The sequence below is a fragment of the Microtus pennsylvanicus genome, chromosome 3 (assembly GCF_037038515.1).
Source record: "Microtus pennsylvanicus isolate mMicPen1 chromosome 3, mMicPen1.hap1, whole genome shotgun sequence".
Lineage (NCBI taxonomy): Eukaryota > Metazoa > Chordata > Mammalia > Rodentia > Cricetidae > Microtus > Microtus pennsylvanicus.
Window position 1 is genome coordinate 124,086,596 of NC_134581.1, and position 25,935 is coordinate 124,112,530.

The 25,935-nt window shown below is 46.0% G+C and overlaps 1 protein-coding gene across 5 annotated transcripts in view; it reads right to left on the reverse strand.

The window, feature by feature from the left end:
• Fam110b (family with sequence similarity 110 member B) overlaps nt 1-25,935 on the reverse strand; it is a 120,100-nt gene that overhangs the window by 2,940 nt on the left and 91,225 nt on the right. Inside the window, exon 1 of one of the 5 annotated variants that reach the window (XM_075967030.1) lies at nt 22,386-22,409. The exons of the other annotated variants lie outside the window; for them this stretch is intronic. The gene's annotated coding sequence lies outside the window, so the exon portion shown is untranslated. Of the gene's footprint in view, nt 1-22,385; nt 22,410-25,935 lie in introns of those variants that run through there. 5 annotated transcript variants of the gene reach the window in all.

Here is a 25,935-nt window from a genome sequence, read left to right on the forward strand (position 1 = left end):
CCGGGACTGGCAATTCCCGGTTAACCGTGCCAGGAGGGCAACAGGGACCTCTCCGGAGCCTGCGCGCCGCCTCCGGCAGCAGTCAAATGTGGGCGTTTGCCAGAAAGAAAGGGGCTGAGGCTTCCCATGGAACTCTTCCAGCTGCCTCCCCATTGGTGCGAACCGAATCCTGAACACGCCTGGCTGGCATCACTTAGAGTGAGACCCAGGAAATACTCGTGAATGAAGAACGGAGGGTTCAGCCAAGTTCTGTTCCGTTCTGTAGCACATTAAATGCTAGGGGCTTCCTAAGACCTCCATCTGCTTTAGCGGCAACGTGGGCGATTTGCGCTGCTGGGTCCCTTTTGCAGTGAAGTAAAACTTGTGACTGCTTATGACCAATTTGTCAGTAAAGCTAGAAACAATCATTTCTTTAATGACTCAATAAGAGGAAAGGAGGTGAGAAACGAGAATGGCAGGAAACAAACAAACAAAAACTAGTAAGAAATACAACCTGCCTCAGTCTGCTTACTGTCAGCAAGCAGCACTGTCCTGGAAACTAACGCATGCCATGTTTCTCTCATTAAAATTTACTTCTTTTTTTGAGTTAAAAATAACTATTATAGAAACACTTGGAGGGGAACCCTAGGAGTGGATTATGAATTATGAAATGAGCCATCATTTCTCTGACTTGACAAGTGAGAAACATCTCTTGTTTCCTTTTGCTAGAAGGAGAGCCTGCTCACCAACCACCAGCGTTTCAGAACACAGAGAATGACCTCGTCAGCACTCTCATTATCGTTAGGAATATTAGGAGTGCAATCTATCTAACTAACATGTCGACACACAAACGTGCCCGAGATACAAGGTGATGATAGGAAATAAATCAGCGGTCTTTCTCTTGCTAATCTTCTCAAATGCTTCATCTCTAAATAAAATCCATTCTACTTTATTGGAGCCAATTTTGGTAATCTGCAAAGGGATTTGTTCTAATAAAAATGTGTTCCTATGCAATATTTGAGAAACCCCAAGGCGACGACTACATAATGATTTTCTTTAATTGTGCTGTTCTATTTTGATGCCTCGACTTGGTTAAAAAATAAAACAAAACACAATAACCAACCACCTCCAATGAAAATTAAATGACAGTCTTTCTTTGAATGCGATTTGAATGCAATTGCCTGAAGGACTCCCAATTCCTTGAGACTCTAGGTTGGTTAATCTACTACTTAGGAGCCATCTCACTGGCCAAGGACACAGGGGCTATCTTGGAGAAAAGGCAGCATCTTACTGGATGTGGAATGGATTGCATAGCAATAGCAAGATTGGGCTGGGAGGCAGCCTCAGCCATCAATGTGGACCATGGGAGGGAGGAATGTCCCAGATACCCTGAGTGCTGTCACTGTGGGCCTTACAATATGTCTCTCTGTGACCGTCTTCTCTCTTAACTTTTATTGCTTAGCCAAAGAAGCCAAACTCTTCCTTGAAAAGTGGATGATAAACCCACAACCCATTTCCCCTGACGGCGCCACAATATTCCCAGACTCTTAACTCCTCTGAGAGGTATTCTGGGCAAGAGTGGCCCAAAATAAAAGTCTCTGATCTACTTTGCTTGACTATAGGTTATGAGACAGCACTCATTTCAGAAAGGCGGAGCTCACAGCCAGGAGGAAGGAGGGAACTTAGAGAGGCATGCTGGACTTCCCTCAGCCTGCTGCCATTAGGACACATGTCTTTAGTTCAGTCAGACTTTTTAATGGGCTAAGTCAAAACCCAGGCAGTTCACCTTGGGTCTGACTTTAATCCAAAGGCTCCAGCATAATGTAAACCTGTGACCCAGCATTTGGTCATCCTTTTGCCACCTGTGACCTAGTGTGACAGACAAGAAAGGAGTCTTCTCCTTAGCACCAGCCCCGCTGATTACCTTGAAAATGTTCACAATGCCCGTGTCGGGAAAATGCCAGAATGTGAGGTGAGAGTGAAGAGTGGACGGAGAGTCATGCCTAAGGATCAAGAGAGCCTTCCCACGGCACCCAAAGACGGATCACAGGGCCCTTTCGTGGGCATGAGTTACAATCCATTCCTGCTCAAAAACCACGCAGCTTAAGGAAAAAAGACAGGGACTCATTTTCAATTTCAAAATGGTTTAGTCGAACCTTGGTGACTGCCTTAACTTTCCTATGCCTCTTGCCTTTACTGTTCTTAGGGAAACCTTTCTCTGAGGTGAGAGGTGAGATGAGGTGATCAGGTAACACCGGCTGGCGCTAAGGTTCTTGCTGACCTATGCTTTTCTTTGCTATCATCGCCTCTGGTTTTACTGTATTATAATCAAAGGTACAAAATGTTGACATCATGACCCGGATTTCCCGCATGCTGGACTACCTGAGAGAGCAGGCTTTGGTCTCCTCTGAAGCTCTGAATAAGCATCATTGCTCTGAATTCACAAGACTGGGGAATACCAATGCATCTTCTAGGATCCTTCCCTAGGAAAAAAATCTCTCTTCTTTTTCTATTACTTCCTTCATGCCTGAGACTGGCACCCTCCCATAGGAAGGCTCCTTGGGCTTTCTAGAAATTGCTAGACATTTCTAAAGCCAGTATAGAAGGATTACATTAAAAAGTAGTCATTTGTAACCACTTCATATTTCATTTTCTTTCCATTTCCACGTCTTCCCTTTGTTCTTGGTCATTCCCAATTTCCATAATATTTTTTTAAATAGTAATGGGAGAAAATCAGAGCAAGCAGAAGGTCTTGTGGGAAGACTCCCAGCAAAGGGAACAGCTACAGAAATGCTGTAGCTGAGGATAATAATCGGCAGACTTGATGTCTGCTACCTGGGCGGGCCAACAGCTGGAAGTCACAGGGCGGTTTAGGTTGCTCTCACTGCCTCCTTACCATCTGCTCTGCTACTTTAAAGGGGGAGCTGCTGTAGGGACACAGCTGTACAGGCCTGGGGAGATACTCTGACCAGTCAATCGGACATGACGCAGCAGGTACCCTGGAGCTACACCTCAGTGTCTCGACAGAGCAACCATAAAGTCCTTCAGGGAATGTAGTGGGGGACAAGACCCTGACATCTGGCATGCGTTCTCTAGTGCGGCTGGGGACAAATCACAGCAGTGAGGCCAATGGCTGGGCTGGGAGCAGGGAAGGGAAAATCTGGTATCAGTCTCATAATGGTCCACACATAAAAGTAACTATGATTTGTTTTCCGCTGTGGTGGTGGGGTAGAATCCCAGGCATGGGCATAGAGAAGCACATCCTTCATCACTGGCTAGACCCCTGTCCCTGTATACTCTCAGGCTCCTGGCACAAGGCCAAGGATGCATAACAGAAACCCCACAGAGGGAGACACTTCCATTGAAGACCGTGTTGTCTGCATTCTACCCTAGGGAATAAGCCTTGAACAACGTGAAGGGTAAAAAGACCAGGATAGAGACATGGGTGAGTCACTAGTAAAACAGCTGGCCACATCACGGCAGATGTGAGCTCCAAAGCTATTGTGGATACAGTGGGTTGTGATGGATGATGGGAGTTCTGCTCTTAGTGGGAGGCCTCTGGTACCTCTGTGCTGGAGGACCCTGATGATGAGGAGTGAGAATCCTGGCTGCTGGCTCCGTGCTACTCTCCAGGATACTGAGCAAGAATGCCAAGTCTGGCTCAAGAGACACTATTGCCTTAGAGTAGCAAGGAGGAGGCAGAGAAGGCCCACATCTGGTTTCATGTGTGTGTCACAGAACATGTATGTGTACGTTCATGTGTGTGTTACAGAACATGTATGTGTATGTTCATATGTATGTTCCATCACAGGAAACGAGCAAAGCTGACTCAGGTTGGCATGCCTCTGTTCCCAGCAGGCCATGCTGCTGAGGTAAGAGTGCCTGGTCGAAACAACGACCCCCAGTCCAGGGCTGCCCAGGAACATGACTCTCTGTTGCTTAGGAACAAATCCAGAATTCTGGATAGCATTCTGTCCCGTGAAGCACTGTAAGCCAAGCCTGCTCAGCTCAGTGGTTTCTTCTCCTTTATTTGGTACGTCTGGTAAATAAAAGAGAAATACCCTCTAAATTATAAGCAGGAAAGAAGGCCACCAGAGTTAGAGCCCAGGGAACTGAACTGTGGGAACTGAACGCAGCCACAGAGGTTGCCAAGGGTGAAAGTGGGTCACTCCTCTCCTCCTGGGCGCTGCAGCAGGGGGCTGGGGGCTCTGCTGTACAGCGCATGCCTGGCTAGTCCTCTTGAATGCTCTATGTATAGCGGCAAACATGTGCTTGTGAGCTGGACATGTCCTGTTCATTCAGGGAGTACGTGGCAAAAGTGGCTGCTGGGCCTCTGAATTGAAGAGTGTAGATCTATCTGATGCCCTCGGGCTCTCCTGGGTCTGCTCCCACACTGTCTGGAGCAAGTGTGACTGCGTCCCCTGACCCCACACTGTCGGGAGCAAGTGTGACTGCGTCCCCTGACCCCACACTGTCGGGAGCATGTGTGACTGCGTCCCCTGACCCCACACTGTCCGGAGCATGTGTGACTGCGTCCCCTGACCCCACACTGTCCGGAGCATGTGTGACTGCGTCCCCTGACCCCACACTGTCCGGAGCATGTGTGACTGCGTCCCCTGATCCCACGCTGCCCAGAGCATGTGTGACTGCGTCCCCTGATCCCACGCTGCCCAGAGCATGTGTGACTGTGTCTGTTATACAGCTCCTGGTCTGGTATCTCTGCCTTTATTTTGCATGTTGGTTCTGGCAAAGTTTCTTTTCTCGCAACTTTTTTCTTTAAATTTTGACATTTTAAGCATAAAATTCCAACATGTCTGGGGCGCACTCCCTATATCTATAACCTGGACTGTCCTCACTGAAAAACACAGCCATATCAGTTTTGTGTGACCTTCTGAATTCTTTTCCAGCAGAAGGAATGAATGCGCTCAAAGTGTTACTCCTCACTGAAGTCGGCACTCTTCAAATGAATCATGTTTGTTGCCTGAGCAGTTATGTATATGATGTCACACAGAAAAGCCACCATTGTAGGAAGATTCAGATGCATCTAATTGAAGATCAATTAAATCATGTGGTGGAAATGTCACCAGGGGAGCAACAAACTGAGCTCATGACGCGTTCAAGAAGCTTGAAAGACACTGATGACCAATGAGAGTGACAGGGCCAGGGCGGGGGTGGGGGGTGAGGGGAGCAGGGGAGCGACAGGACTGCTGGTGGGTGTGGTAGGAGGGACAGGAGGGAGTTAGGCTCTCCAGATAGTCACGAGAGGGTACTGAAGAGAAGTGAAGTTATCATACACGGTTATGTTTGTTTTCTTAATGCCCTGGCCAATAATGGTATCAAATACAACTGCAGAAGACAGAGCCGTGGGGGAGGGAGAATGGCCACCAGGCTGTGAGAGTTCTGGCATAACACTGGCTTGAATGCTTAGTGGTAGCTGAGTGGTCTCTTCTTCCTGTGTTCTGGCCTTCCCATCTGGAAAATGGGGATACTAAAACAGCTAGCTCTCCATATCTGTTGATTCTATATCCAGAGATTCTGCCACTGGCGGATGGAAAACATCAGCTTTCTCCAAGTTCCCCAAACTACCCCTGGAACGTTTTCCATGCTGACACTCTGCTGAAGCAGCTGTGGAGAGGTAAAGCAGCCGGTGTTACAGCTTCTCCGGTCCCATGCAGCTGATTCCACCAAGGCTGTGAACAGAACGCACTAACCTGCTTTCCTGTTAGCATCCCCCCAAGGACACAGTGTAACTATTTACATACAGTTTACCTTCTATTTGTCTGGATTACTTGTGACAAAAGACTGGACAGAAACAAACTGAGGGGGGAAAGGTTTACTTTCCCTAACAGCTCCTGGGGCTTTCAGCCCATCATGGAGGGGTAAGCAATGCAGAATAGTCTGATTTGTGATGGCAGAAGAATATGACAGAGGTTGTTCATTTGGAAACAGACCAAGAAGCAGAAAAGATGCTAAAACCGGGAATGGGAACAACCTTTAAAGGCCTGTCCCTAGTGTTCTATTTCTGTTGTCAGGCCTCACCTCTTTTTTTTCTATATATTAAATTTTTATTGATATGCTTCTATTTGTTAATATTTATAAAAGATACTACCGTTGAAGAAACAAGACATATAGCTTTTAAAGCAACTCACAAAAGCATATCTCTCATTTTCCTATTAATAGTAAGGTTTAGCTGTTTTAAAATCTGCTTATTTGTGGGTTTTGTTTTATTTTAACAGGCCTCACCTCTTAAAGGTCCTACAGCTTCACCAAATAGCATTCCAGCTGAGGATCCTGTGCTGGTGGAGCTCCACCCCAGGCCCCTGGCATCCATATACCCATAGAGTCTGAGATGTTCTGGCGGAAGCTCTACCCCACCTCTCTCCAAATCCTGTAGCATCTCAGAAAGCCCATCAAATTATGAGCTCTCCTCCAGAGATGCTCAAGACCACTCACCCACAGGGTACTTAACCCCCCACCCCCAGAAAACATACACATGTATTTTTTTTCTTAGTCTCTTTTTTCCGTCTCCTCTCTGGGGGGGGGGGGGGCTGGAAAATCATCCAGGTGTGTTTTATCCATTAAACCTGGGCCTTTTCTAATTCAGTTTGATTTAGTCTGATTTGTATTGCTGGATTATTACATCAGCCGAGAGGCTTACCGGGGTGCAGAAACTTTTCAAACATGTATTTAAAATCTAATCCTGTGTGGGACACGTGAGATTCCAAACCCAACAGAGATACTGGGCATAATCCAGGGGTGACTGAAGTATGCCCCCCTGTGACTTGCTGGCTGCACGTACCCCAGAGTGGCTGTTTATATGGCACAATACAAAATCATAAATTTACTTAAAACATACTGATTGTGTGTGATTTTCGTTTAACTTGTAGACAATAATGTTGTGCCACAAAGTCAGGTTAGACATGGCTAACAGAAGGATGAGTGTAAATTCCATGCAAGTAACATACAGGACTGGAGCATCCATAAATTGTGGTATGTGAGGGGCACGCCAAAGCAGCTCCACTATGGAAACCTAGAGAGGGGAGGAAAGGGATGGAGGAGGAATGGATAGATAGATGGAGGGATGGACAGATGGATAGCTAGCTGGGTTTTTGATAGGATTTATACGAGCACACAGATCCTTTCTGTTCCAGTTAGATCTGGGATAGAAGACGGTAGTGCTCAAAGGTGTTTATGACGTTCATTAGAGGAAACCTCAAGGCAGATGTGGACAGCTGTGGATTCCAGGCTGGTTTGTAAGAAACACACTCACTGAATTTTAACCCCCTCTACCCTCTTTCTCTGCACACGGGGCTTGTCACACACTACCCTCAACAGCTTCTCCCTCAACAGGCTTACAGCCAAATGCCCATGGACACCGACACAGTTAACTGCACCGTGGCTCTCACAACTACTAAGAAGGAGCCAGTATTGTTAGCCATTGCGGAAAGCAGGTATTCATTTCAATGATAAGACTAGCCACGTTTTCACGCCTTCCTTTCCTTTCCCTTCCTAGCGCAAATGTACTTTTTATCCCCAAGGCAGTAACTTTCAAGTAATGCAAATATAAGATGGGTGTGGTAACACATGCTTGTAATTCCAGCACTTGGGAGGTAGAGGAAGGAGGACCAAGGAAGATCAAGATTCTTTGTGCCTAGGTCCACAGCAAGTTCAACTAGGTAGAAAAACTGGGTCAAATGAACCTCTTCAGGACCTGCACCTTTCACGCTAGAGAATGATGGGTTTCCTCCTTTCTTACTACAGTGAGATCCCTAGGCATCTAGAGTTCCAGCAGCTCTCTCTCTGGGTGCCGCTATCAGTCAGCAGCTTCAGGCTATACAGAAAATGAGATCCCCTTCTTCAGTGCCACTGTCACTTTGTATCTTCTTTGAAATCCCATACACTTCCGAATCACATCGAAACCTTTGAGGATAGCCATGTTTAGCTTATTATTACTGTCATCATCATCATTATTACTATTATTATTATTGATTATAGTCAGTCTTCTCTGGGGAAACAGATTAGTCAGTAAACTGACTGCCACATAAGTATACAGACATGAAGCTGCTCCATCTGTAGAACTTTGGTAAAACCAAACCAAACCAAACCAAACCAAACCAAACCAAATCAACCAAATCAAACCAAACCAAACCAAACCAACAAAAAAGCAGACAGCCAAGATGTAGGTGCTGTCTATAACCTCAGCACTGGGGTGTGGCAGGAGAGTCTTTAGAACTTCTTGGTCAGCCAGCCCAGTCAAAAAGATGCTTAGCCTCCACAAGTGTACATATACATATGCACACATACATGTTCACATAGCCACATGGACATCTGCATACACACCATACCCCCCCCCCCATTCCCTGGGCTTACATATCTAGTTGTTTGCTTTAGTTATATCTTTTCATAACAAGGGCAAGTAGCTTTTTTACATTAGAATTTCTGTTGCCACCCTTCACACCTGGCTGTTTTTGACATATGAATTTTATATAACTAGAAGAGGGAAAGTCATTGTGGAGGCTAGTGTAGATGCCAGAGAAGCCAGCATTCACCTGGCAATAGTTTTATAAATATGGATCAAGGAATGAAATATATATTCTGATGGCTCATATAGGGTAAGCCGAGGGACACCAAGATGTGCCCTAAAACTTACCCAATGGCTGTGTGATCAGTGTGGGGGAAGTGTCTGGATGTGGAGTGTACACATAGGGGCCATATCCTTAGTCTAAACACCTGAAGGTTTCTTAAAAGCTACACGTGGGAAATCCTACACCCAACGTATGATTAGCTGTAGTACAGCATAAAATTCCCTCCAGGCTGTGGGTATAAACCCTACACAAAACATCGGCGAGTCTCCTGTTCTCAGTAGATCTTACCCTCAAGCTCTCTCATTACATACAGGCACATATTCCCTCACCTCCCTAAGCAGCAGAAATCTTACGGACTTTTAGTACCAAGCAGCTGAAATAAGGGATAACTGTATTAACCATTTTTGTTGCTATTGCCTCTGAGTAGTGCTTTGAACTGAGATTGTCTGGAGGGAGTTTGCTACCCACGAAGTTTTCCCATGACATCAGGCAGGCAAAGAAAGCAAGATTCCTGAACTGGGGGTGGGGCTGGGGAGAGTGCCTCTGGAGACCAGGAAGAGAAGCCTGAAGTTCTCTGTCCAGAGCTGGGGTGTGCAGCGGTGGGGTCACACAGGGAGCCTGGCAGGTCTGCTGGGGCTCTGAAGACTGGGAATCAGCTTGTAACTAGAATGCGGGAGGTCAAAGTGGTAGACTCTAAAACCAACAGGCAGCAAGAGGAAGCTGCCTTTCCATAAGCACCAGGGGAAAGGTGGCTGTGTACTAGGGGAGAGGTGCAAGCTGGCCATCAGAAGCCTGCAAAAACACTGCTGTGATCCCCAAATGAGGAAACGCTGAGCACCCATTAGCCGCTGCTGAAATCCAGCTGCCTCCATCCAGAAAGTCGGAAGCCCCCAGAGAGAACCCTCGGAAATGTGCCATGGCCAGGGACACCAGATTCCAGCAGCAAGAGCCCAGGGAAACCATGTCACCGTCCCTCAGGCAGGCTTTTCCCCTTTGTGCATTTGACACACCTCCACAGGACCTGATCTGGAGGTTAGAGTGACCCTGATGATGCAGAGAGAGGGACTCATGGGTGGGGCAGGGGGAATTCTCATCAAGTCTCCTTTCCCCCAAAGGTTCTAGAACCATTCAGGGTAGAGCTAGGAGGAGCAGAGGCAAACTAACTGGCCATGAAGATGGAGCTTCCACTGTGATAGTAAGGTAAGAGCGCTCGTCTGAAACTAAGGTGAAGACTTTAAATTATTGAAAGACTGCAGAGGCCCTGGGTCCTATCTGAGATACTGTTCAGGGGAAGGAAGGGGAATTCAGAGGAGCAAGGGGAAAAAAGACATCTTTCTTTCACCTCTCTAGAGATCGAGCCAGAAAACACTACTAGGCTTTCCTACATGTTTGACTTGATGAACTTTGAGAACTGCCTACAGTTGCAGCCCCTGCTGTGGTCCTCACAGAAAGCAGCCTGAGGTCTGGATCCAGCCGCACTCACTAACTCCAATGCCAGGCCTGGCTACTAGCTAAGCAGGCAACAGTGCTAAGCAGGATGGCCAAGATCAAAGGCTGCCGCTCAGATTCAGTAGTGACAGTTCATGGCCGGGCACCCCATCCGTCCAGCCAATGCAAGCTTGTATTGACTGTGGCTTCCCTGTCCACAACTCGGCATTGAGAATCACCTTCATTCTGTTTCAGCTTTACAGCCACCTAACAATCTTTTTTTCCCCCGTTCTTCTTTCTTAAAACGATTCCATTGCTTTCACACAATGGAGTTAGTACCACCTCTGCCAAACTGGATCGCCTGCAGTTTCTGCCCAACAGGTCACTTGCATGTCCCCATTTTGTTATTTGAGGTGCAAAGAAAATATGTTTTCAGATTTCAAAGCAAACAGTTATGTGAGCAAAATGGGCCAAAGCAAAAAATAGAGCCATTATTATAAATGAAATCCAGCCCAATCCGGGTGTGTGTGGGGGGGCAGAGCAGGGCGATCTCACGCTTGGTGGATTTTTATGCTCCTGTCCTTCCCCAAGGTCCTTTAGAGGACCTGAGCACAGCATCATTTTCACATGGAAATGAATCATCATTAAACCGCAATGTGCTTCTCTTTAAACGGACAAAGAAATGAAACAGAATGAGAAGCAAACAAAAATCACATTTCTGCTTTAACGTTCTTGGTTTCAGCAAGGAAGAGGTGGTTCTGAGGCCACCGACCTCTATTCAGGAGCTCAGCCTTTTACCTGGGATTATAGAAGTTGATGCTATGTGTAGCTGGTGCCAAAGGCGCTGGGGAAATATCATGGCAAAATTCTTAACTAAAAAGTAAGGTTATCCGAATTCCTAGTGAACAACCAATAGCACAGCTACCCTACGACAAATAAACACAGGACGATGCCGTTGCAGACCAGCGTTGTTCTCTCATGCACCCTTTCTGCAGCTCCGCCTTCACTGCTAACACTGGGAGTCCATGTGGGACAAGGGTCCAGGGCCTCTGCCCTCCAGACACATCAGTCCCTCAGGTATTGTGGGCCCATGTGGGACAAGGGTCCAGGGCCTCTGCCCTCCGGACACACCAGTCCCTCAGGTATTGTGGGTCTGAGAATGAGCCGGCTGCCTTCATGACCTGATCCAGGAAGAGCTGCCAGCAGCAGCATCTTGGTGCATGCTCCAGAAAGTGGAGAATGCCAGTGCTAAGGCTTTGTTCTGCCTTCTGAAGTGGCATGTGGATCCCCTTGCAGGAAAAGAGGCTTCTGAGCTGCTCGGACCTGGAAGATTTCGTCCAGCTCTCTCTCCCACATTAACCTTCTCTATCTATATTTTGTATATCATTGCTTTTCCCTTTCACTGTATAGATTTGTAGCCCAAGGCTCATAACATAAAAAATATCTCTGTAGCAACACACATAAACAGAATACTTCTGCAAAAAGTTCTCATTTCTGATGCACAGCCTTTGGGCAAAAGGTAACATTTGCTCTGAAATAAATATTAAAATTGGTGTTATACGGATATGTGAAACATTTACAATGAAGGACACAAAATAAGGCAGCATTTCCTCAGGGGAGGGGCCCAGTCCTTCATGAATACATCGGGCACTTTCTGTATAAATGATCTTTAAAAATTACCTACTAATACAATGACCGCTTCTTCCCAGACACACGTGGCATCCTGTAATTGTACTGATGCCGTTCAGGTGCCTTAAGGTTCATCCTTTATGGATGCTCCTCATCTCACACAGGATTGCAGCCTGATAAACCCATCACACACTGCAAATACCAGACAGGGAAAAGGCATTCATCCACGTGCTACACGGAGTTGTCTTTCTTAGCAACACGGCACCGCAGCACGCCAGCTGCTTGCCACTGTGACCTCAAGCCTGTCTGTGAGCTGTGGCTTGCTTCTAGTTACCCAGAACCACAGGTAGGGTCGCCATGGCACTTTGCTAGTCCTTAGGGGAGCAGAACCACTTTCCACACTCGAAGACGACTGCATGTGTACCTCTTTTGCATCACCGCAGTCAAAACCAGTAAGTGAAAGCCCGGGCTAAGCAGGCCTGTGTTTCTGAAGCAGGCATTACTAACTTCAAATGTCTGACGACGCCACAGAAGTGACCTATGCCCCAGTGGCAGGAACTTGACCCAGATGTCAGAACGGGGGCACTCTACTCTGCCTGACAATGCCATTTCGTTACTATGTGCCTAAAAATGTATGTCTACTAAAGCCTTCCTCTTCCTAGTAGTAGGTGCTCACTAAAATGCTCACCAAGATGACATAAGACGATAAATACTGGGTAAAATCAATACCAAGCGGACCACTTTATATTTTAAGGGCTCAATGGATACATGGAATAGAAACCTTGGAAGACAGGAATATTTACCAATTTGGAATGATGCTTGAGATACAGCCTTCTGGTACAGGATCACAGTCCACTGGCACACAAGTTCAAAGAAACCACTCACAACCTAGCGAACACCAGCATCGCACTGTGCTTCAGATGATGCACAGATGGGAGAAAGGCTGTATGGCGGAGCCACTGGGTGCATCTACAACCATACTGACTACTGTGTGTGTTTGTTAATGGACACTAGAACTATTCTCCATCTCCCGAAGGGCTTTCGGGAGAGTGGCTGTTGGACCACTTAATCTTCTGCCTTGAGTGTCATCTGGAAACAAACAGTTAAAATTTCCTTTTTTTCATTTCTAAGGATTCTTCCTCAGTGGTGGGATAAAAATAATCTTAAAATAAGACACATGAGATGACAGACATATTTTCAGAACGTATTACTTTCATCTCTTAGCACCTAACACATCTTATATAAAATAATCTTTGCTTAGAATGGTGCAGAGGGAACATCCACCATGACTTCCACTTAGAACTATTTGGGGGTTCAAGTAGCGAGGTGCACGGAATGACTACCAAGTTCATTTCAGCTTGCCCAGCCCCCCTCCAGCTCCGCTTCTGAGAGCCCTGGAATGCAGACAGAAGGTACCAAATAGGGGGCTGCTGTGCCGGTCCGTTGTTGTGTGGACATAAAAGCATGGCCTTCAAGGGACTGGCAGAGGCTTTGTATAGGGCATTGGAATGAGGTCTATGATCGCAGGCGCTCTCCCCTCTGTGGCCTGATGTGCTGTCTTCCTCTCCATTCTGCTCCTCCCTCCCCATTCTGCTCCTTTCTCCAACACCTCACGGATGTTCTTTGAACTTCTGTAAGCTGACAAGCCACCAAACCTTGGGAATCCTGTCACAGCTGCTGTCCTTTGGCCCAGGCCATCTCTTTTGCTCCTATTATGGAGCAGTGGTCTCAACTCCTCTCCCAAGCCGTGGCCTGGCTCAAGGGACCACAGCACAGCACCCAAGGCTGGTGTGAGCAGAGTTTGGAGCCTTTTGCATGGATTATTTTCCGATATGTTCAATACCCTTAAGGCAAATGAGTAAAAATCTACGTGATGTCTTCTTCGTCAGTTTCGGTTGCTTTGAGCCCTTATCTCGTCCCTACTCTGCTGCAGAGAGAAAAAGAAAAGACAATGGGGGGGGGGGAAGCAAGCTCACTTGAGGCTTCCTGAGGATCCTGATCACCTAGACTCTGAATTAAAAGTAATCAGATAAATATTTAAAGTAAAAAACTACAGACCCCTCTGGGAAGAGCTTGCACTAGACCTGAAAACAGAGGCCAGTTCACTGTGATGCTTCAAATTCCTATTTACTCAAGATAAACTATTTTATGAAGTGGAGAAGGGCTGCTGTTTGCTTTGGGAATGCTACCCTCTGCCTGCAGTTTGTAGACTGGCTTTTGTTTTATTGTGTACTGAGAGGGAGTTTTCTGCTGTGTTTTAACAGAAAAGCATATCTTTGTTCGGGGCAAGAGGTCAGAACTGAAGTTCAGCGCCTCTCCATCTCCCCAGCTTCTGAATCCGCTAGCAGCCGATCAGCAGCTGCCTCTCACCTGCCAGTGCCTTGCCAGGTAGGACACAGGCTCTTTACCACCAGTCCTGCTCAGTATGCATCTTCGGTCTCACTTGGATGAGGAAATAAAAGCACCGAAGTTTGGGTACCATGCTTGAAATCGCTGCACTGCTATGCTTTCTGCATACCTTAGCTCTGACGAGACTCAAGCCTGCATCCTGTGCTGCTCTGGGCTGCCACGGGAACACTGGAGTTGACATCGACTGCAAGCACGGAGAGGAGGACAATGTGGCCTGCAGACTGTTCACCAGGCCTAGCCTGGTCTGGCCAGACGGCAAGGAGGAAGCCCTAACTAGTACTACCGCTTATATCACAGGATAAAGTAGGGAGATGAGACAGCGAGGTGCCCCGAAAACTTGGTGACCAGAGCCATTCATAAAATGTAAAAACAAGCCCAAAGAATACAATACGAGGTGAAGACAATACAATCTCTTTGCTTGATGAGATTCTCCCTAAACGGGCTCCCTAAATGTCACAGCATCCTCCTTCGTGGAAAATAAACATTCTAGTGTCTAGCTAAGGAAATGAAAATATCTTGGGAGCAATGGAAACAATAACGGAGTCACGACCCGAGAGATAGAATCAGACTGATCCGAGAAGCTCCATCTTCTCGGGGCTGCGCCTTGAGCAGCCTGGGGTCGTACAGACCATGTTCTGTCCTCTGAGATGTGCTCCCAGGAGGGGCACATTAGTCAAGACAACAAACAGAGGAGCTAGAAGGCATGAGAACCCGGCGGGGGGGATGTCGACTCAGAAAACTTGACTGACCCTCTGGCACATGGCGGGTAGGGGAAAAATGAATGACATGTGGAGCGTACATGTATGGCACAAATAAACATTGCATGCGGCAGGGTAGAAAGGCTGTTGAGTGGAAAAAGAGAGCAGAGAGTTAGCATGGTAGACAGTGCTGTCAATGCTCACAGGAAGAAAAAGATAAAGAAACGAGGAAGAGAGGGGCCTCCAGGAGTCAGTGGAATAGAGAAGGCTTGTTTCTTGGGTTTGGAGATAAAGGACAGCTCGCGGAGGGTAAGGAGAGTCAGGTGAAGGTATTTATTTCAAGGTGGCAGAAGTGGGGTATCCTGTGCTGATGGGAACGATACGGTAGAAAGAAGAGTGCCCAGGCTGCAGGAGAGACCTGCACACTGAAAGTGGGGGGACTAAAAGAATCAACTTCAAAGTGAACATGCAGGGACAGTGAGTCACAGGTGTCAGGAGATGGAATCGGACATCTACTATTGCCTGTGACATAAGGGTTCTGAAGGAGTTCGCAGGAAGAGTGGTGTAGGTGTGTGCCGCTCCTCAGAGCACTGAGGCGGCACAGGGAAGGGGTGTGCGGAGGCTACAGGCTCAACGGAAAGCTGCAGGGAGCTTCCTAGATGCGGGCGAGTCAGCAGTTACATAGGGCAGACGGTGAGCTACCACAGAGGCAGAGCCTCATAGGCGCTGGAAGCTGGAGTTCCCCATCTGCTCCAAGACTCCTGCCAAAAGCGAATGGTCTGAATGAAAAGTCTACTTACAGAACCGGGAAGGGGAGTGTCACTTTTGAGGATTCTCAGTCTACCAATGGGGAATCTGAAACCCTTAGCAAAAAGAGCTGAACTCCAATAGAGATTGAGTTGTGATCTGATCAAGCGGTCCTACGTGATAGGCTCCATGGAATCCTGGGGCATCCTCACACATCTTAGGGAGCAGAGTGTACAATTGAAAGTTCACTAGGTGAGAGTTCCTGGCTGGATTCTCATAGAAGTGTGGCCTGTGCCCATAAGGTGAAATGGCCGAGATGGCCTTGTGCGTGAGGATGTGGAGTGTTTGACACGGACTACACCACGGACTGCTACGTGACCCTCGTACCCATCCGTGAACACTTCAGGCTTTTTACTCTCAAGGAGGGGTGGTGCTGGGGTGCACATATTGGCTTCTGCTGTGGTGGGAGGTACAGTGGTTCTTCAGTTCACAGGTAAGCACTTAGGGTTGTCTCTTCAAAGGGAGGGGTAAATAAACTGCTTTTTTTTTCCACTCAGAAGGCTTGGAGAGGATGGGGATTATTAGCCTCGTGACCCTTGTGCTATCTGTATGGCTGAGGCCACAAGGCTCGTCCCTCTATAGAACCCATCTTTAGGGAGGAGCCACATGTAGGAAGACACAAGGCCCGTCCCTCTATAGAACCCATCTTTAGGGAGGAGCCACATGTAGGAAGACCACAAGGCCCGTCCCTCTATAGAACCCATCTTTAGGGAGGAGCCACATGTAGGAAGACACAAGGCTCGTCCCTCTATAGAATCCATCTTTAGGGAGGAGCCACATGTAGGAAGAGTTTTGATGTAGTCACACACTGAGCTTTAATGGGGATTGAGTCCATCACCAAGAAAACTTTCAGCAAATTGCACTGCATTCAAATTTGTCAAAAATAGACCACTTGAGGTCAGACTCCCAAAGTTGAACCAACACCAGCTACTGAGATGCGCTGACCTAATCACCTTCTTGCCTCTCATGGATCATGACTCTGCTGGCTGTGGTGGCTGCACAGACCCCCACATGTAGTTAATGTGCTGTGGAAAGTCTTATCAGGTAAAGGCTGCTTCCAGACTTGAAGAATACAAACATTTGAACAGGTAAAACAATCAAGATCCAGAATGAATTGTCTGCAATGAAATGAACGTTTTAACCAGACAAAGGACAGTATAGAAGAAGCTGGTTTACAGTCCAGCCTGAAAACTTAGACAGGAGTCCTATATTAGGTAGAAGAAGAATGTTAAATTATGTTCAAGTATGCTCTAGGATTCTGAAACTTCTCACTGCCAAAGCTGAATTTACTATTTCCAGAGTTAAAAAAGGAAAGGAAAACATAAAACAAATTTAAAGATAAACGAAACCAAATAATAAGCATGAAAATCTTAATTGTTGTACAATGTATTAAGCATATGGTATGAAAATGTGTGTGAGATATTCTGTCTATGAAGAAACAGACACTACAGCCAAGGGTACAAGAGAAGTGGGCTGGGTGAAAGAGTAACAAAGCTAACTAAGTAGGAGGCTGGCTTGTCCTCCCTAGCTGGCTCCCTGTGCTGGCTGACATCCGAAATCTTATATGGACCCAGACCTCAGGCACAGAAGCAGAAACTTTTTAGGTATGTACACGTGTGTTGTTCCTGGTGGTCGCTGAAACTACTTGATGGGAGTTTATGGCTCACCAAGGAGACCCTCAAGGAAGAACTCCTTGGGGATGCTCTGCTGGGGCTTTGAAGCAGGCGGCTGTAGTCTGGAGGTCTGTGACAGCCTCTAATAACATTAAGAGCTGATGTTCGCCTGCTTAACAGTGTGTTAATGATGTGTTACATCTACCTGTAACACGTCAGCTTGCAATGGATTAGAAAACATTTGGCCAAAACTGCAGGCCAGAAACCAAGCCACTAAAACCTCCAGTCAGGGCCTAGTGCACTGAGGAAGAAGGCCCCAGGCTCAGAACTGAGGTGTGCCACAGAGACACATCTTGTCTCCAAGGGAATGCTCTGGGCAGCACAGTATCCCTGCATCAGCTTTGAGGTTCTCACTCTGCTGTGAAATTCTTCTTCCTTTATTGACAACTGGCGGGAAGGTATTGGATTTTTCCTTTTTGTGTAAAATCTTTGATGATAGGTGGTGGCTTGCGTACATTTATCTGTTTGACTTACTACCGCATTCTGCATCACTTTGAGGGTTATGTGTAAACAGCAAAGAGGCTGAGCCTTCCTGTGGTTACAAGTATAATGGGAGAAAGATTTTAGTAAATGAAGCCGGTGCACCTATAGAGTAAATTTCTCCACAGCTCACCACCAAAATGAAATTTATCCCAGGAGACAAAGAAAAGAACAATATCTATAGATATCATTGTCCGTGTCCACAAGTTTCTCAGTGAGCACAGTCTGTGGACAAAGAACTATCAATACCTAGCTGCTCATTTTTCCACGCCAGCTTTTTAAAACAGTATGACAGACAGCAGAGAGGGACCTACTTCCCAGCTAAGAAAGTCATGTGTCATCCTTCCCAAAGTCTGTCTCTCTACGCACAGGGAAAAAGACAGACACTTCTCCTGTCCTTCCTCTCTGACTGATGGGAAGGGCTCCTTTAAGCAAAACTCTAAAAAAATAAAGTATGTGTATGTCTCTCTGTGTGTGTGTTTGCGCAATTTTCTTCCCTGAAAAGCATTTATCAAACGTTCCTTTATGGCAGGACCATTTTATATCCTTGGTTCAGTTCTCAGCCAGACTGTGAGTGTGCCAAACAGAGTCTGGCAGGGCAGTGGGGAATGAAGGGAATATGAAGATTGCAATGGTTTTTCAGAGACTAGTTTTCTCTGGTCAAATAACTTATACGGAAGTATAATGGCCCAAGATGCTCTAGTGATGTATGGAAGGTCATGGTACAATGGACCAGAGCAGATGTTGGCCTTCGCCGACCATATCTGGGGACCATTATTCTCCTGTGACTGCAGAAGGTCATAGAACAATGAACCACAGCAGATGCTGGCCTTCACTGATTATGTCTGCGCCCAGTATCCTCTCGTGATGTGTGGAAGGTCATGGGACAATTAATCACAGCAGATGCTGGCCTTCACTGACCATATCTGTGCTCCAGAATCCTCTTGTGCCCGTGCAAGGTCGTGGAGCAATGAACCACAGAAGGCAGTGGCCTTCATTGACCATTCCTGAAAGGATTCAGAAATCCTCTGGGTGTTGGCATTTGTCAGCTGCCACAGGAGAACAGGAGCACAGCCCTCTAAGGTGGCTGGGGAGGTAACAGACGGGCTGGAAGCACTCAGCATGTAAACTGACACACAGAAGTTGTTCTAGGAATTATTACAGCAGAGACGTTATTTTTAATGGAAAGAAATTTAAAGTACCTTGTGGGAAAATTATGCCCCTGGTCAACTCAAGAGTTGCAAAAAACAAAACAAAACAAAGAAACCAAACATGTGATCTTAAGGTTTTCTTGTAAGATGATACATGCCAAAATGAAATCCATTATGTATAAGTGAATCTTCCTAGCTCAGGGGTATGACATTAAATTTGTTACCTGCTTAAAGAGAATGCTCACGTGTGCTACGCTGCCTTCCAGACCCTACTGTGCTTCCTTCTCTCTCAGTGTTTGCTTTTTTGCAGTATGCCCTCCATATTTCATTATACAGGCATTTAGGGAGTTTATTTTTAAAGCATCATAAATGTAATTATGCTTTTAATGTCCATCTTCCTACACCTGCTGAAACCACTTGTAATCTGTTGGGACTTGCATGAAGTTTTATAGATTCCTCCAAGGTTTCTATGTATACAGTCTTGTTAGACAAGCTAAACAGCGAGGAAGTGGGCTAGTGATATGGAATCAGTCTAGATTCCCACCAGCAGATGAATGGATAAAGAAAATGTGGGGGAGGGGGGAGAAAATATGGGGTATGTACACATAGGAATTTTAGTTTAGCCATACAGAAAAACTTAGTTTCCATGCTTGCATGGTTAGCACTTTACTGACTGAGACATTTACCAAGCAATACATCTATATAACCATATCTATCTACTTACCTACCTACCTCCATCTATTTACCTCTACGTAGAAGTAGGAGGGAGTTCTGTGCAGGAAGGAAGGGGGAGGAGGCTGACAAGGGCAGGTACTGGGAGGCAAACACAAAGGGCAATGGTGTATGAAGACAGCACAATGAAGCTCATTTGTGTCCTATTTAAAAATAATTAAAAATAAAAGGAGAAACAGGCAGCCAGTTCTCACAGCAGATTGCCTTGCTTGCTCCCTAAGAATGTGGTGATAAGAGGTTAAACAAATCAAGGAAACGAGAATTTGCTTAGAACTGATCTCTTGTCTAGCAAACCTAGAAGAACAAACCACTTTTCTGATTAAATTTCCTAGTATTTTTCTAATCCACATAGAATAAGAGTCGGTGACAGTATACTTAAGATTTCCTAAATTTCTTCATTCGTTTGGTACCCTAATATTTATGTATTTATTTATCCAGAACTTTGGCTTTTTGAGTCAGGGCCTCACTGTCTAGCCTGAACTTCCTAGAACCGGCTCTGTAGCCCATACTGGTTTCAAACTTAAAATCCTCCTGCCTCTGTTTCCTAACTGCTGGAACAACACACACTAGTTTCTGAATTTTTATTAAGTTATCATTTTAATAGAAATAGATGTAAAAAGAAGGAATACCCTGAAAGCTCAGGCTCAGTTGACATGTGAAAGTCTGCTCTAGTAACAGTGACAGGCATTTTTTTTTCTTTTGCTAAAAATAACAAAAGACTTCTATTCTTCCTTATACCTCCCACCCCCAATGCTCCCTGTAGGTTTAGGGAACATCTTTACTATATTTCACCTCTCCTCACACACATACCTAGAATGTGGGGTTTAAGGGCTATAAACAAAGATAACAAAAATGTCCAATGAAAATACATACACAATGTAGCACAGACCATAGTCGTATCTTCCTGGCCTGTTATGTGTTTGCCTTTGAGACTAAAGTATTCCTGGTGAGGAGTGCTGGCTGAGAGAGTGGAACCCAGACCTTACTGTAACCACGACCTAGGAGGGTCTCATGAACTCAGAGAAACCAGGGCCTTAGACACCCATGCTCACAAGCCCAGCTTACTGCAGGGCGAAGAATAGGAAGGTTTCTGCCAACACACACAGCAGCTACTCGGAAGAACTGGGGTCATCCCAACAAGCGAGTGAACAGTAAGACAAACTTGTTCTTCCCCTTTGTTCCTCCACTAGCTTGACAGAAATAACCAGACTGTCCCCAAAATAAAGATGGAAATAGAGGGAAAGGAAGTGATATAGAGTAGATGGGCAGGTGGAGATGCAGGCAGAGAAGCTTCCTTCACACATCTCGGCCTCCTCTTTCTAGAATAAGAAACACGGCTTCCTCATAAATAGAACAAAACTGAACCCCGTGTCACAAACACTCTTAATTAACTTTCTGCTTTCATTCTGCCTTCTGAAGCAACTGCGGGGTGAGAACGGTATTTCAGAAGCTACAATCACAACAGCCGGGAGAATAAGTCTGGCACAACACGACAGATTTGTTCTCAATTCCTATTTATAAAGCAGAAGCTGTGATAGGTCCAATGATGCCTGATGACTTTTTGTAATAAAGCAGTCAGCGGATCATGCTGGCTTGAGACAGAATCCAGCCTTCTCTGCACACTGGGCTCTGAAGGTCATACACAGAATACAGTTAAGGAACTTCCCTGCCATGACTTGAATAACACACATAAAAAGTATTTTCCATAATGACCCAAATGTTACTTTTGGTTCAAAATGACAGCATGATTTTTTTTTGGTTTATCATTCAATTCTCTAATCCCCTAAAATAAGGATTTAATAATAAAAAGTACAGAAAGAGCAGGAAGACACAGAGGTATTTTAGTCATCTGTCCTTGTTGCTGTGACTAAACCCCTGATGACCAGGACCTAGCAGAAGAAGAGGAGAAGGGTTCATTTGGCTCACAGTTGTAACCACCACAGTTGGTCATCCTGCACTCAGGACACCGATGAACACTGCTGTCCCCCACATGCTCTCCTCTCTCAATGTCCAGATCCCAAGGATACAGGCCATGGAATCCCCAGACCCCAAGAACACAAGCCAAGGAATCCCCAGACCCAAGGACACAGGCCATGGAATCCCCAGACCCCAAGGACACAAGCCATGGAATCCCCAGAAAAAATACAACCAAGGAATCCCCAGACCCCAGGACACAGCCATGGAATCCCCAGACTCCAAGGACACAGCCATGGAGTGGTGCCACGAATATTAAGGTGGCTCTTTCCACCTCTGTTAACCCAACTCAGAAACCGCCCCACAGACAGACCCAGAGGTTTATTTTCTAGAGGATTCCAGCTCCTGTCAATCTGACAATATTGTCACAATGTGTGAGTGTACTGTAACTGACCTAGCAAAATAGGTGTCTGGATGAGGTCCTGGTGAAAAATGAGAGCATTTTCTTGGCACCGTGTCCCCAAAAATGCAGGACTTGGAAACAAGAAAGGGACAGAGAGGGCTAGAAACAAAGCAGAGAACGTGGAATCTGTGAGGCTCCAAACGCAGCCACGGTGAGCCAGGAACCAGTCCTACCACAGCTGTAAGTGAAGCCTCCCCGTCAGTACCCAGGGCATTCTGGGTGAAGGCCTACACTGAAGGCAATAGGACAAGATCATCAACACAGCTGTGGGTCCGTATTTGCTCATTGCTGAGTATGCCTAAGGCCAAGAGAGAGGGGCATGAGACACAACAGGAAGGAATTTTGTCCTTGATGAAGCTAGAGATCCCAATTTGTAGAATGTTGACTCAACATACGACTTCATTCAGTACCTGCGTATGGCCATCGATAGCTCTCACCTTCATACACAGAGATTCCTGCTGGATTCGATTCTCAGGAACTTCTTTAAAGTGGTATGGGACTGCTAATCTGAGCCTGGCATGAAAGCCAGAGCCCAGATAATCGCACAGACGAAAAGAGACCTACAGAAGATAAGGCATTCAAAGGACATTTGATGATAACTTCAAAAGACCTGGAAAACTATCCAGAGACGTCTGTAGAGTAACTACAGTCCCCAAATAAAGTCAAATGGTCTTAAAAACATAAAAATTCAAAAACCGACTTAAGAAATTAAATGTATCCTTCAAATAAAAAGATTCAAAATAAGGTTTGGAGAAAATCAAGAGTTTTTTCTGGAACAACAAAATACCTGAAGACAGAATACAGGGAGGAGATGATGTCAAGGACGAAGGCCATCTAGCTAGCCCAGCACTCGAGGAAGAAAACAACTGTTCAGAAGAAACAAGACTGACCTGGAGCAACCATTTCAGAACAACTTCGAGGAACGTAGAGAGGCTTGGGAATGTAGATCCAGATTATCACAGGTCCCACAGTGAAGCATGCCACTGTGCAACTTCAGAATATCAGGGGCAGAACCTCAGCTTCGGGAGAAAACAGCCCCACCAGGACACACAGCAGCATTGCTATTTAAAATCAGCACTTGATGTGACTTCAGAATTGCAGGAAATGATTTTTTTAATGGAAAATGATGATTTACTTACATTTTTTTTTTTTTTTTTGGCTCAGACAATCCTTCAAACGGGAGGATAGAATAGAGTCTTGCTGACAGAAAGACTCAGGAATCGACCACTCAGGTCCTTTTACTCAGAATGCTTGACCGTGCTCCTCAGTACGGTGACAGAATAAGCCTAGGAAGAAAAAGACAACATCTAGGCAAAGAGGGAGCCTTTTCCAGACCCGGGATGGCCACAGGCAGGTACGGCAGTAGGTTCGTGACGTTGAAACATAGCAGCTGCAGAGAAACGAGTCACAGAGCAGAGGTGCAGAGAGGATGAGATGGAACGCACGAGGTTTACCCAGAGGCACGTGCGGAAAGTCAGGAGTCCTGTCAGAGAGCCGTGTGGGTGTGACTCCAGGTCAGAAAACAAGGGGAAGGACAGACAGGGAAGCATTTACTATGAACAGAGCCCTGGATAGACGAGGAACACGGGCAGCGCAGTCCTTCACCTCCTGGGCCACTAACCAGCAAAGCATCACCTCAGGTGCTGTGTGCCAGGGAGGGCCAGGTCTCTGTGGATTCAGACGCTAGCTCCCCTTCTGGGCTTTGCAATAACTGTTCTCTAGGTTTTAGATGAAACCAGTCACAGCCATCCTTTTCTTTTCACCTTGGGAATTTCAAGGATCTCAGAGGCATGTACTCAAAATGAAAGTATCTTTAAAATACAGCACTTGGGCAATAAACAACTGTCTCAGTGATGTGAGTTGGAAGCGCAATAGGGAAAAAGAGACCAGAACAGAGCTGGATTCTACTCCAGATAAGTCACGGTTCAGTACAGGAGACTGACAGCAGGGAGGAGAGCCGGGGCCAATGAATCAAAATTACTAAGTGGAAACATGAGGGATGCAGGGCCTCTGGTTCAGTGGACCTTCTATGATTTTTACTGAAGACAAGCCGGTTGGGGTACAAAGAGACACCAAATAAGGAGAAATTCGATGATGGTCATACATAAGGGGTGGCGAATCTCTTAACTGAAGTAGCAAAGGATATTGCTACCTCAGAGTGATCCAGGTGCAAGATAAAAAAGATGAGGTCATGGCTCTCTGTCTCCCGAGGCTCGCATGAAGTCGGCTGTCCTGATCACGAGTGGCAACTGGTGCTTCCAGGACAAAACATGCTAGTGTACCAACCACAAGTATGAAAGCCACATGGCAGAGCCACGCTCGTGGTGGAAAGCAGAAAGGCAATGGGGTGAACTAAATCTTTAGCGGTTATGGAAACTGTGTTATCATCCATAAACACGTTAGTGGGGAAAGGTAAATGTTTCCAAAACTTAAAGCTAACGGCCTGCGTAGACCTGGAATCTAGCCACAGGCAAAGCTTTGACGCTTACAGTCTTTTAGATGGTTTTGGAAGCTGAGATTTGTAGCACTATGCAATTAATTATAAAGACAAAAGCCTTTTGGCATCAAAGTTTAAAAATGTTATTTTACATGTTTCTAAGTTTTAAATACATAAAATATATCGAAAATTTCCGTTTTTGGAATGACATTAACAGACAAACTACATCTATTAAGTTTAATGCAGAATGATTAAGGAAACTGCAAAAACTGCCTTCAGGTTATGAATACAGTTTATATTTACTAGTATGCATATCTATGAGATACACATTACACAACCATTACAGAGATAACACTTGAATCAGAACTACCCATGGACATTAACATAGTAATTCCTACTTAGGAGGTCTAGGAGGCACGGATGACAAATTTTATACATAAAGATACTGAGGTCCCAAGGTGTCAGGATAATCAATGCTTCTTCTCCCTCTGCTACAGTTCAGATGCCTCTCCTGGTCAGCAAAGAAGGAACTGAAGCACTGAGAGTAGGAGCCACCCTTCCTCCTGGGCTGTTGTTCCCCGGCTCTGAGCTCCACACAGCAACTGACCTGAGCACGCCTCAGCTTTCCCATTCTGAGTTTGCTCAGGTCTGTTCTTAAATGTGAACTTTCACACCATCTCACTGGGGACTGCATTTGAATCAAGTCCTCTTTGTTCTGTATTTGCAGCTCACCAGAAAGTGCCACGCAGACTCTTACCAGCTTGCCTTCTGCTTTATCAGACTTTGAGAAACAATTTCACTAGATTTTCTAATGGGCTTGCCTGCTATTGATCCCTCAACCCCACAAACACACCGCTTAAACGATTCTGAACACAAGGCACTTAAAATGCTCTAAAATAGAACTGTGGAGAAGGAGGCTCTTAGCCTCTGGCTGCCCCAGGAGGTCTTGAGCGAGCACTCTCAGGTCTTCTGAACTGTGCTTGGTCAGGACTGACAGAGAAGCACACAGACTTGCAATCCCCACATCCCCACATCCTCATTGCTGTGAGCCTCCCAGGACAGAGAAGCTTGAGGCTGTTTTTGGGTATGAATTGTCCCTAATATTCTGTCTTGTTCAGTCTTTCAGTCTCAGGATAAGAAGATACAAAGTTGTTTAACTGTATTGATAACTTCTGGTTTACTACCATGACAACTCAACTTCTGCGTCCAGGAGGAAGGAAGGCGAAGCTGCTTCCTGGCTTTCTCCCCATAGCTTGCTTAGCCTGTTCTCTTACTTCACACAGGGCCAGCTTCCCAGGATGGGTTCTGTCCGTATCAATCATTAAAAGATGGCTCAGTGGTTAAGAGCACTGGATGCTCCTCCAGAAGACCTCGGCGTAATTCCTAGCACCAACATGGCTGCTGCTCACAACTGTCAACAGTCAAGTTCCAGTGGCTCTGACTTTTCACAGACATACTTGTAAACAAAACACCAATCACATAAAAATAAAAGGAAGGAAGGAAGGAAAGAAGGGAGGAAGGAAGGAAGGAAGGAAGGAAGGAAGGAAGGA